This window comes from Poecile atricapillus, chromosome 2 (genome assembly GCF_030490865.1).
Source record: "Poecile atricapillus isolate bPoeAtr1 chromosome 2, bPoeAtr1.hap1, whole genome shotgun sequence".
In the NCBI taxonomy this organism is placed as follows: Eukaryota; Metazoa; Chordata; class Aves; order Passeriformes; family Paridae; genus Poecile; species Poecile atricapillus.
Window position 1 is genome coordinate 115,145,940 of NC_081250.1, and position 12,669 is coordinate 115,158,608.

A 12,669-nucleotide genomic window follows, 5' to 3' on the forward strand; every position below is an offset into this window, starting at 1 on the left:
AAAACTTGACTTCTCTGAGAGACTCCCTCTCATTCTCAAAAATTCTGAGCAACTGACCAGAAATTCCTGAAAAACATTTTGGGGAAAGCTGAAATATCATTCCACATCAAGAAATCTCACAGTCCAGTCTTCTAGTTTTTCATCTAGTTCTAGCAGGAAAAATTTCAAGGCCATGATGAGCAGGATGTCCAAGAGTAATTGACCATTACCATCTCTGTCACCATAGTACATACATTCAGCACTCTGTGAACATTAGTGACTCCTCATTTTTGGGCTGCCAGAGATTAAGCTGGCCAAAATCACACAACACTTTTGAAAATCATATTTACAATACAGTGAGCTTAGAAGGATAAAATTAAAGGGAAAAAAAAAAAAAAAAGGAAGAAAGAAGGGAGTAAGGGCTTCAGGATTTTCTTGTTTAATAGAAAATAAAAATAAAAATAAAAGATGGCATATGCACACATCAGAAGTACAAATCCTACTTTTTCACAGGCTAATAAAAAAAAAAAAAGAAAAAAAAAAAGAAAATCACTCACACCAGAACTATTTCAGTTTGTGATGCTCCCTGTTGTGGTGCTCTTCAAGCCAGGTGCAGAATTCATGATAGTAAATTACACGTACCCATGTTGTGGCCAACAGCAGAGGGATCTAACAGTAGGGCTCAGAAGAGCAGGCACATTGCACATTTTGTAATGGGATGGTTTAAGTTGTGGTTAGTGAAGACAGGAGCACATCTCCAAATTGTTCTGCCTCCTACAATTAGGCAAATTTCAATCCCAGAGCTTGAAGACTTTCCATGCACCTGCGCACCCCATTTGGGCACTTTGTTAAAGAAATCTGCCTGCTTGTCTTTCTAGACAGGAATGTAAGGGAAAGCTGGGCTGCCTCTGTGCCAGGGGCTGTTGATGGAGCTCTGGGACCATGATGAGAGCTGAAATCCCAATTCATCCTCAGTGGACTCAAGCAAACACTTCCTTGGAGACTCCTGTCTGCTGGAGTGGTAACACTGTGCCTCTCTCCAGATGAGAAAAGGTCCCCATGAGAGCAGAAATGCAATAGTGCAGAAATGCACAGGCAGGAGGCCCAGGAAGAGCTGTGGCTGTGCTCCAAAGTGGAAGCTGATCCTCTCTTGGTGCACAGGGTCACTGTCTGGGTTAGGTATGTACACACCAGCTCTGCAGGAGCATCACGTGCGGGATCTCCCCAACATGGGCACATCCCACGTGGATCCAGGTATCCACGTACATCCCAGGCAGGCTCCCAGGACATCTATCCAGTCAGTCCCCAGGAGGCACAGGCACAGGATCCCTGGCCCTGTCACTCTCAGGTGAGCTCAGTAGAGAATGGGCATGTAGAAGTTCAGCCAAGGTGAGGTGGTGGTGCTTCCAGGCACACATGGTGGCATATCTTCAGGCACTCGCAGGATATTTCTACCTTCCAGGAGCTTCAGTCCCAGAGGTCAACCAGATCTCACATGATGCCTGATAAAAAGTAAATGACTTCCTAATACTATACAAAGCCTGTAAAAAAATGCACATGCAAATACACTCAAATACTTGAAATTAAAATTCCAATAGTATATTCTGTTTTCATTTGTATGTTATTACTACTTTATTTTTCAGAAATCATAAATTTTCCTGATTTAAGTTGTTGCCTGATATAAAATTAATTCCAAATGAGTTGGTTTTTACTGTATATGTCCTTGTTTTAGTTTTTTAGTTATTTTTCGTAAATACATTTTACATCTAACTACCTCAGCTGCCTTTTGTTTTGTTTTGGCACATATGAAGTCATGCACTTTCTATATTTGGGGATTTGGGGGGAGGAATTATTTCAATTTTGAATAACCAGGTTCAAAGCCATGTTGATCAATTTATAGAGGAGATCAGTTTAAGAAGACATAATTATTGACAGTTGCAGAACATACATTTTATTTTTAGGTTGTGTTGGGGTATAGTTTAACAAAAAAACACCATAAGCTGCTTATTAATTTGCCTTAAAAATGTATTCTCTTTCCTATTCAAGTTGTGTTATTTAATTCTTCTCTTGTACACAATTTATGTGACAAAGACTAACATAACAGTTGGCAGATAAACAGCAAATTGAACAGAGTGGACCAATAGTTTCTCAGTTGTCTGTTGTAAACTGTTGCATTATACACTGATTGTGCTAAAAGAATTGTTACTGTGCTTATACTCCTTAGTCACCACTGCAGAAATGAATTGGTGGAAGATCATATTTGTGTTTATGGAACAGTGTAGACACCCCTTCCCCCCTGCCCCAGTACAAGCACAGTGACTAGAGGTGAATGATAATCATTGCAGAACTTGTGCTTTGACTTGTAAACATTGTAAAAATGTATTTGGTATTTTATTTGAAATGAAGAATCGAAATAGTTATAAAAAAAAAAAAAAAGAAAAAGAAAAAGAAATCTTCCTGTAAATATATATATTCTGAATCCATGTATACAAACATTCCTTTAGAGTTCAGATTGTGAAGAGTGTCTTTATTGGCTAGAGACCACTGCCTCCTGTGGCAGAGGTTACATGTGCTATAGTAAAGAACACAGTGTGTGAAGTATTTGATGTACTGCAGTACCATAGTTATTTTGGTCTGTTAAGTAAGTTGCAATTTGTGATGAAATGAAGTTGAAAGTAGTGCTTCATACTAACAAATTTCCTTGGTTACAACTTGATTTTTCTTGTAAAACTTAAAAGGGAAACTTGAAAATTTTATATATTTGGATTTTGTAGATTTTTTTTATTTTATTGCAACACAAGGTACCAAAATCATTAAATAAAGTACACTGTGGTCATTTTATCCTGTCTCTTGAGTCCTTTTTCAAACACTTTTATCCTAGTGAATCAGAAAAAGGATAAAAGCTCAAAGCTTTTGAGGTTCTGAAATTATTAGCAAGGAAGACAAAAGTTAGTCCAGCTTGGACAATGGTTTGGAACAGATGATCTCTAGAGAGCCTCTCTGCCAGTAATTATTTTATGCTTCTAGGCAGTATTACCACAGGATCTCCCATCCCGGAATGTGGGAGGGATGCAAGAGGCTCTCAGGTTACCCCTGGGACTTGGAGAAGATTTTACCTGGGGCTTGGACAACCTTACAGGTGTTGTCCCAGCAGGGACACCCAGGAAATCATGAGACACCCCAGCAGGCATCTCACCCAGAGCAGCAGGAGAGGGTGCTCTTGCCACCATGGATGAGGCTCTTTGTGCTGTCTTGAAAGAAGACCTCCAGAACAGCTGGCCTCGCCCAGGCAGACCAGCTTCCATCACCTGAGATGGGCCCCAGTCACAGGAGACAGAAGAAAGTGCTTTGTTGTTTTTAAACCCCCTTCAGACCCCTGAAAGATTCACCATTCAGTGATACTCATTGGGGAGTGGAGAAGGGAGAGCTGAGCCTCACCACAGTCTTGTCATGACCCCAATAATTGGGAAAAACTCCAGGGAAGATGCGAATAGTTCTACCTCTGCCTCCTGGGCTAACTGCTTAAAATCACTGAACTATTACACAAGTAGTTTCTGCCTTTGGCAGCATTTCCAACATCCTTGATAGCCCTCTTGGACTTCATTGCCACATTTGTGTGTGCAATGCCACCTCAAGCAGCAGCCAAGCTTTGTGCAAGAAAGGCAAGCTCCTAGATCCCTCAGCCTTTCTGTCCCACAGCCCTGCTCCCACTGCCTCTTAGACGCTGCTTCTTGGCCGTCCTCAGGTGATGAAGAAAGGGACATGAGGGGGAACAACCCACAAAACAATCACATAACTGCCATGGGTTCAAAGAGACGGAAGATCTATGGATCTTGGGTAAGTGAATTTGCCAGGAGGGATGATATGTGACTGACAGATTCCCAGAGGGTTTGTTTCTCGTGTGTGTCTGTTGGGTGGCTAAGGGTTTGAAGGGAGTAGTTTGTTTTTTTAACTTGGAAAAGCATAATGAAAGGAGCAGTAGTCCAGCAGCACTACTGGGAATTTTTCATTGAGTCCTAAATCCTCAGTCCCTGTAACCCTGTGAATCCCCACCAAAGGCTCCAAAACCAGTAGGCAAGTATTAGAAATATACTTTTTAAATTTTTTTTTCCCCTAGCATGGTTTCTACTTCTTTCCCCTAATGCAGGCTGCACGGGACACATAAACTGGGTGGGCTGCTGCCACAGTGGGGTCTAGTTAGTTTGGGGTAAAAGGGATTTATTTTGCATGGTCTTATGCAAATTATTTACCTCTAGGGAAAAAGCTTTCTTCAGGGGACTTTTAATGAAAACCTACATGAAAGAATCAGAGCAGCTTCTTTTTAGGCTGAACAAAGGTAGCAGACAGTTTAATTAGATTCTTTACAACAGAAGGAAAGAAAAAATTTGAAAGTGGCTTGAAAAGTGCTTATTCAGAGAACTTCTTGTCTCTCCTGCCTTAAAAGAATTGACATGTCTATAGTTTCAAGGGAAAAAAAAAATCTGAAAAAATACAGGGATTTGGTAATAAAAGTCCTGGGTGTCTTGGCAAAATCATTCAAGAAGTTTTTTTCCTACTTTACTTAGTTTGGGAACTAGTAAGAGGCTGAGCTGAATACTGTGCTAATAATGCACCTAGAGACCTGTGTGTATGGGAAGGAGCAGTGTCTTCATACTATAGCAATGGGAAACTCAGACAGGTAGATTCGAGATGAGAAGGTTTTATTTTCCTCCTGAATGTTGCACAGCTATAAACTCATTTGTTCAGTGATTTCAGAAACAAAGCTGGAAAGCAGAAAAGTAAGTAGTGATGTACAGTACCCTGTACTACAATAGTACAGTACTTTTGCTGTGGGAGTATTTCAGATCCATGGTCAAGCACACATCTGCAGGTGAATTTGATGTGAAGATGGGTTGGAAACCTACTCTCAGGCAGGGTTTTGGACTAGTCAAATTCTCAAGTTCACTACTCTCTGCAGTGTGTTTTCCACACAATAACACATTTTTAAACTACTTTACATTAGTGTTATTCTCAGCTGCTCTCGTGCACTCCATTCCAATGGGAAGAGAGCTCAGTTTGCTGACAAAAAGCTCTGGAGGACGTAGAGCCAGGCTGACTGGAAGGGTGGCTTTCCCTGCCTTTGCTGCCACCTAGCACAGCGGGCTGTGCATGTCGTGGGCTTCAGGGACTGCTCTTCATCTCTCTAGGCTTCATCCAAGGCAGAAGGACTTCTCATCCATAAGAGGCTACACAAAAAAACAAAATTATGCTCACTGTGTCTTTCAGCAACCAGGTAATTTATTTTAAATCAGGTTCTTGTTAAGTGCTGTGAGCACAAGCTTTGCTGCCATGATCACACCCAAGTGTATGTGCTGCTTCCCACTGCTACATGTGCTCACAGGACTTATTTTGTCAACCAAGTTGACCAGTTTATAGAAGCCAAGATCATTGATAATGTCCCAAAACATGGAAGGATAAGCTTAAGTACATTACTATTATAAATAATTTGAACTGATATAATGTATTAATGTACGCAATGTAATATTTATTACAGATATTGTGGTCTCCTGCAGGTCGTCACCAAGCTATTTCATAGTTTTAAGCATGTTTGGTCCTGTGTTCTTATGTCTGTAAAGACAATAAGCAGTCCAAATTTAGAATTTCATCAGTTCATTAAACTCCACCAATCCTTTCAATATGTACCTAACTTCATTTTAACATCCATGACTAGTGGGGCTCTAGCTGCTGCTAGCAGTTCCTCTATATTTTCACCAGCATTGTCCCTACTTTATTATTCTGTTAGCTCTGTGTGCTCTTCCAGCAGGCCAGTAGATCCGTCACTGCAGTGGAATGAATGTAGTTTCTCTTCCCTAGGTGTAGTTTCTCACTCCTCTAGTGAGACAAGAGGCACCATGACCAGCCTCAGCTCAGCCACCCTCTGCAAACCAGCTATTTCACAACTTGTAGTTAAATGAAAGTAAGAGGGAACATCTGGAGTCTCCTTCAGACTGAGTGAGCAGTGTTACACAACTCAGCCTTTCCGTATTTCACATTTATCCCTACTGATCTTTTTTCTTGTCTGATGATTTTGTAACTCTTCCAAGATTCTCCCTTTAAGGCATTTTCCTTTTGTATGCATTTCTTCATTTATTTTAAATGCCCATTTGTCTCTGATATTTGTTTTTGTGTCTTCCATTGGGGATTTGTTTTGCTTTGGGCTCTGCTTGCCATCTGTTATGTTTGAGACTACATTTCAAATGCTGTCACCTTTCTGCGCTGATTTTGATTCCAGCTGACTGTGTTGGCTCAGCATTTGTGAGGAGCTCTGTGATTACATTACAGGTAACATTTTGTGACGTTTTGTCAGAGGTTTGATGTCCTGAGGAATGTTCTAGCAATCTCTCAACTTCCCTGGCTGTTTTGTTAGGTACTCTGTGCCATCTTCTGACTACAGTTTCACCCCAGGGTCTGTTGTGCTAACTTGGAATTACTGTGACTTTTTTATGTGCCCATAGTTTAAAATCTAGAAAAACCCAACCCAAAATAAGGAGACCCTTCTTTAGCCGTTCCATAATACCCTAGAGCATTCACCATTTCCCAAGAACATAAATAATTGTGTTCCCTGCTTTAGCATAAATCATGTAGCATGTCTTAATGACCTTTAATGACATCTCTAAATATCTTATCCCTGTGAGCAGCTTAGTGCAGGGTGCACTGTATTTGAAGCTTCAGTTCCTTGATATGATTTAAAGGCAGAAATGGGCTGTTTTGCCTCCTATGAGAAGCACTGATGCTCACACAGGGGTTACAGCTCTTCCCTCTCTGCCCCAGTTGATGGCAAGGGCATTACGGGCTATGAAGAATAATTATGCCTCATGGTTACATCTTTCTTTAAAGTGGTATCAACTCCTATGTGTGACTCATAACTAATAATGAATCAAGTTTAGCCTTTAGATGTGCTTTTGGTTAAATATGTGACCCACCTCATATTTAAAGTTATAACTATACAATTAATTTACATAGTTATCAGGTTTTTTTACATTTGGTCCCATCATCCCAAACTGCTATTCTGTGCTGATTAGACATGAGATTTCAGTGACAGCAATTTTTTCAACATCCTAATGGGACAGGATTTCATTATATTATGTGTATATTAGGTGTATTATCTAGTGCATAAAATTATTTTGCCTTGTCTGTGGCCTCTGTGAGGCTTTGTGGAAGAAAGAATTTCAGGGTGAAACTTCTGTCTTTGATATCCTTGTATGGATGTCTAGAATCAGACATCTTCAGAAAATTTGCAATTAAATGAGAAACATTCTCGGAAATTTGGGGATCCAAAGAATGTGGTCCTTGGCATTCATTCTCAGTGCTCAGTTGAATGTCTGACCCATCATGATGGTGAGACCTTAAAATGTGGGCTGGGGAGCAGGGAATGGAAAGAAACATTTCTGCTCCTGCCTGAACCTGTCTCCCAGCCCCTACAGGAGGTCATCCTTGGCTCCTGCCCATTTTAAAGGCTCTCATGCCTCCTGCTCAGCACAGGACCATTCCTGCTTTGTCTGGATTCATCTCACCTACCATGCAGCCCTATTGCACAAGGGCAAGCTGGACCTAGCACTCCTCACCAGTGCATGATTTGGATGGTCTGATCCAGCACAGCACATCTCCTCCTGACTGAAAGTCACCTCACCGTGTTTCCAGTCAGGTATGCCATTGCCCTAGTAGTGGATGCAAGTAGGACATGAGAATCCTCAATTTTAAATTTAACTTTTTCGACATTGTTTTGAATACAGATCTCCTAAAACCTCTTCTTTAATTAACTTTTCTTGCATAGATAATTCATTTTTACCAGCCGCCTATGTTACAGGATGCTTCTGACTGTGCACAGAGATAATAGACTCTCTTTTTATTTCTGCCTGAAGCAGAATTAAAATAGGAAGTGAAGTTCTGGTTGCACTTTTATCCTTTGGAGTAGTTTTTCTTGCGTGCACATGTGCAACCTCTTTTGAGATTACAGCTCTTATATTTCCTAAAGGAAGACTCAGAAAAAACAGGGCAGCCTTCAAGAAAAACAAAAAATCTTGGAAGAACATAAAAGCCATGTCTTCATTACAGTTTGCCTTGAAGACTTTATCTGACATTTCTCTGAAACCTGAGTTATCAGAAGCAGTCATTTGCTCTGCATTATCTACTACCTCGATTCAAAGGAAGTGCTAAAGCGGTGCCATTTGAATTCAGACAGGAAGACAGGCCCAAGGGAGATGCTCTTGAGAAGGCAGCTGGTTAGGGGGAAGAAAACAGAGAAGCTTCTAGGCTCAGGATCTCTTTGTTATTTATCTTAAACTGTCTGGGACAAATACACAGAGACTCTGTGGCTATGTGTCAAGGCATGAGTGCACAGATCAAACCGTGCAGCAGGAGAAAGCAGAGCCAGCAAGGACATACAGCCAGTCAGGCATGGTAGGGAGGGTGAGGAACAGAGCTGGGCACTGTGTCCTGCTGCCTTGCCAGAGCTGAGGGTTTTTTTTATCTGTGGCAGGGCAGTGCTCCTTGTTCTGGCACTTTCCAGGTCCCACATGTCTGGTTTTTAAGCAAAGGCTGCAAAGAGAACTTTTTCATACTGGCTTTTTCAGTCCACATCAAGCTGCAAGAACAAGCAGCTCCCTGTGCGCCAGCTCACATTGCTGCTGGCTCGGACGGTGCACGGCGCCAGTCTCAGCATCTCCTGAGAGCTGTCAGGACACGGATGCAGCATCTGGTGAGAGTGCTCAGAGGTGCTCAGCAAGTGTTCAAAGGAATAATCTCTGCTTCAGCAATGTGGGTTTCCATTTGTGCCAAGGCAACATTGCTTTTAAATTCCCCGTGCCCTTATTGCTCCTGACATTGGAAACACTAACTGCAAACTTAATTACAGCCAATATGCTTGGGGGGAAAGACTGAAAAAACACTGGCAAAAGTGTTAGCAAACCTTTTCACACTGCAAGCTTCCCTGTTCAAAGATCTTTTCTTCCCTTGCCCACAGATGACAGCAAAGGAGCTGCAATGTTTGGGGTTTTCCATTATATGCATTACAGCATTTTTAAGTGTGAACTGAGCAGACTTAACTCCATCAGGTGGGCAGGCTTTCAGGTTGGCCAGGGGAAACATCTTAAGGAATTGGGCATATAAAAAAATTTTCCTTTCCTCTTACAAAGGGGAATAACTGCACTATCTAAGCCATGTTGAGATATCACAGAATATCATGAGTTGGAAGGAAACCACATCATCATCATGTCCAACTCCCTGCCCTGCACAGCACCATCCCCAAAAGCCACACCATGTGCCTGAGAGCATTGTCAAAATATTTCTTGAACATTTCCAGGCTTGGGGCTGTGACCACTTCCCCGAGAGCCTGTTCCAGGGCCCAACCACCCTCTGAGAGAAGAACCTTTTCCTGATACCCAACCTAAACCTCCTCTGACACAAACTACAGACCATTCCCTGTCACTGGCCATCAGAAATAAGAGATTGATTCCTGGCCCTTTGCTTCCCCTCATGAGGAATTTGTAGTCTGCAATGAGGTCTCCTCTCAGTCTCTGCTTTTCTAGGCTGAAGAAACCAAGTGACCTCAGCTATTTCTCATACGTCTTGCATTTTCACATCTTTTCTAACTTAAGACAATCTGCCTTGCTAAGTAATGTCTGTGCTAGTGGCAGCTAAAGTTGGTGATTTTATACTAGGATGGTTGCAATGGGGCAGCACTGCTCACAAAAAAAAAAAAAAAAATTATGTAAAGAAGGAGGGGGGAAAAAACAGCCCAGCAATGTGTACAGGATGAAATATTTCCATTCTAGATGCGCTATTGTTACACAAATGGATTCTTGGGAGAAATAAACCTTCAGCTTTTCTGCTAAAATGTAAGGTAAACCCAGCACACACACACAGCAGCAGTATGAGATGCCAAGAAGGGAAATTTGGGTCATAGGCATATGAATTACCTGGAGCCAGTGATGTTTTCTTCATTTGACTTACTAATTTATTTCATGCAGCTGCCAACACTCGCTGCACCTCTTAAAATTGACTTCGCCCCACCCCAGCAGTGGCACATTTATATTGGGCTGAATCACCACCACCTTCTCCAACACATCCTGCCTGCGCTCAGCCAAACATCTTTTCCTCTCTCCAGTTGCAAAATAGTAGCTGATCCCAGCGGTTGAGTATTAAATCTGATTAAATTTGATGGAAGCAGGCCCTCATTCTGTCCCAAAAGAGCTGATACTACAGACTCACGTGTTTTCCTTTGCCTGTCTCTGCTGCTGTCTCTTGCCTGGCGCGCTGCCTGGAAAGGAGGAGGGACTGTTGAAACAGGACAGCTTGCCAAAGAAATCAAGCTTCTTCAGAAGAAAAGCCCCAGTATGAAAATTTCAGTCTTTTTTGGGCCATCCCCTTTCTATAGGTGAAATACACTTTTGTATTTGAAAATATCAGGTTTCCTCATTGTGAAATCTGTTATCCTGTGGGGTTTTTTTCCCTATGGTGTGCAGGAATATCCTGATATACATAATACAAAAAATATTTGTTGAGGTGGAAACATTATTCAGAAACCTGAGTGTTTCTGGCTTTATTTGCCCCAGTTTGCATGCTGTTAACACAGGTGCTGTCTCCTACTTTAGAAATTGGAAATAGGGCCCAGATCCTCAGAAATGGGCAAATTGATTAATAAAAACTTCCTATAGACCTAGTTCCAACAATTGCAGAAATTTGCATTAAAATTAGGAGCTTGGGCTACAGAAATAATTATTTTCTTGCTATCTATTTTTGCTGCATGGTTTGAAGGGACAATCTGTTAGAAATCAGCACATTTACACATACTGCTTGGTTCACCAGCTAATAAAAATGATTAAGTCTAATAATGACAAAGCAAGCACGAGTGATATCATCTTGACATTTGCAAAGCCCAGGTGGATTGAATAATAATGGTCTGCTATTTGCCTTGCATCAGCACTGAAGTAGGTTCCATGCTCCTGTTTATACAAAAAAACAGGGCATCACAAAAACACAATGTACACTTATCTATACTGCTGTGTAAAGTCAGAGTATCTGGTCCTGTAACCATTAATGTAAGATATCATGAGTTAAGAAACTAAAGATGGATTGATGCATTCCAGCAGCTGAGATTTTTCTGGCTGCCTTTTTAGGTCAGTTCTCTACTCTCATCCTTTCTTGAAGTGTGTTTTTGGGCCCTGGTGGGTGTTTAGCTGCCCACATGCCAGGCTCTTCTGATTCACCTTGCTGCAGACACCAACAAAAGCCATCCTCCAAATTTAAAAGCTTGTCAGACTGTACATCCACTGGCTCAAAACGAGAGCTTTGCAAATGAACCACTGGGCACGGAGTGGCCAAAGCAATTTAAAATTGGTTTCAGCACAAATTCAGACCCTTTGCTGCACCAGAAGGGTGGAATAAATCATACAGTATAAGTGTCTATTGGTTCATTTATTACAGCTGCTATGCCAAAAGCTTACTGCCTCCCAGAAAGAGTATTTGTGTACTGTAGGATGACAAAAAGATACCTAAAAAACAAAGCTTCCTCTCTTGTTTGAAAAGCAGCCTTCCCTTATCAAGTTTGCGCTGTATGAGGATCTTAAGGAGGTGGTGGGATGTGCACAAAGACCTGAACTTAATGACATTAGCTCCTCTGCTGTAACTTCCTGTGTCTGTCTAGCCACGCCTGAGCCAGCCCTGGGCTGAACAAGATATTCCAGGGCACATGAGGCACTGGAAACAGGGTGGCTGGGTCAGCCAGGCTGCTGCCTCTTCCTCTGACTGCTCTGCAAAGGCAGCCCAGCGCAGCACCACACCACACACTGCTGCAGGCCAGGGGAACCACAGGCGCTTGAGCTTGCTTCACCCGCCTGGGAAGGCAAAGCCTGAGTGGGATTTAAGCCTTGTCCTAAAGACTCTGGGGATCATCAAAGGGGGTGGCTGCAAGAAAGATTTGGCAGAGACACGTGGCAGGAATTGGGTAGCGAGCACGACTTCTAGCTTGCTTTTGAGAGGAAACCAGAAGCCTGGAGGAGAGAATACCTGATGATAGTGTGATATAGCATTGGCTGCTAGACATCTTGGCTGTGTGCTACTAAGTTACACTTTGCTCCAAACAGGCCCTGAAGGCTGCTGAGGTCCTCTTCTGAGCTTGCTCCTCCGGGATAAGTGCCCTCACCACTGCTCAACTCAGATGGCAGCCTTGGTCCTGGAAATGCCATCAAAGCTGCTATGCTTCTGTGCTGGTGTCAGGTTTTGCAAGGAGAAAAAATATCAGGAAGTTTTGTTTTCATAAATATGACTCATGATTGTCCAGAATCAGGATTCCAAAAGTAGTTTCAGTTTGTGTGTGCTTGCTTCAGTGAGAGACATGGTTTATATTTTAATTAATGCCTTCAGAGACTGAGCCAAGCTGCACTCAGCCTTTTCCCTCAAGCTGGTTATCACAAAGCCAGATCAAATATCAAAATTTCTGTCTCGAAAGCGGAAATCTACAGTACAAAACATTAACCAAGCAAGCCTGCAAATGCTGTGCACACTAGTTAAGAAAATTAATCCACTGCATAATGAGCAAAAGAAAATCAATTCTTTTCTAAATGGACAGGATGCTTCAAAGGTTTTGGTGGATATGTCAGGAAAGTGTTTTTCAGATGGTAGGGAGACGTGATAATTGAAGAAGTGTCTGGA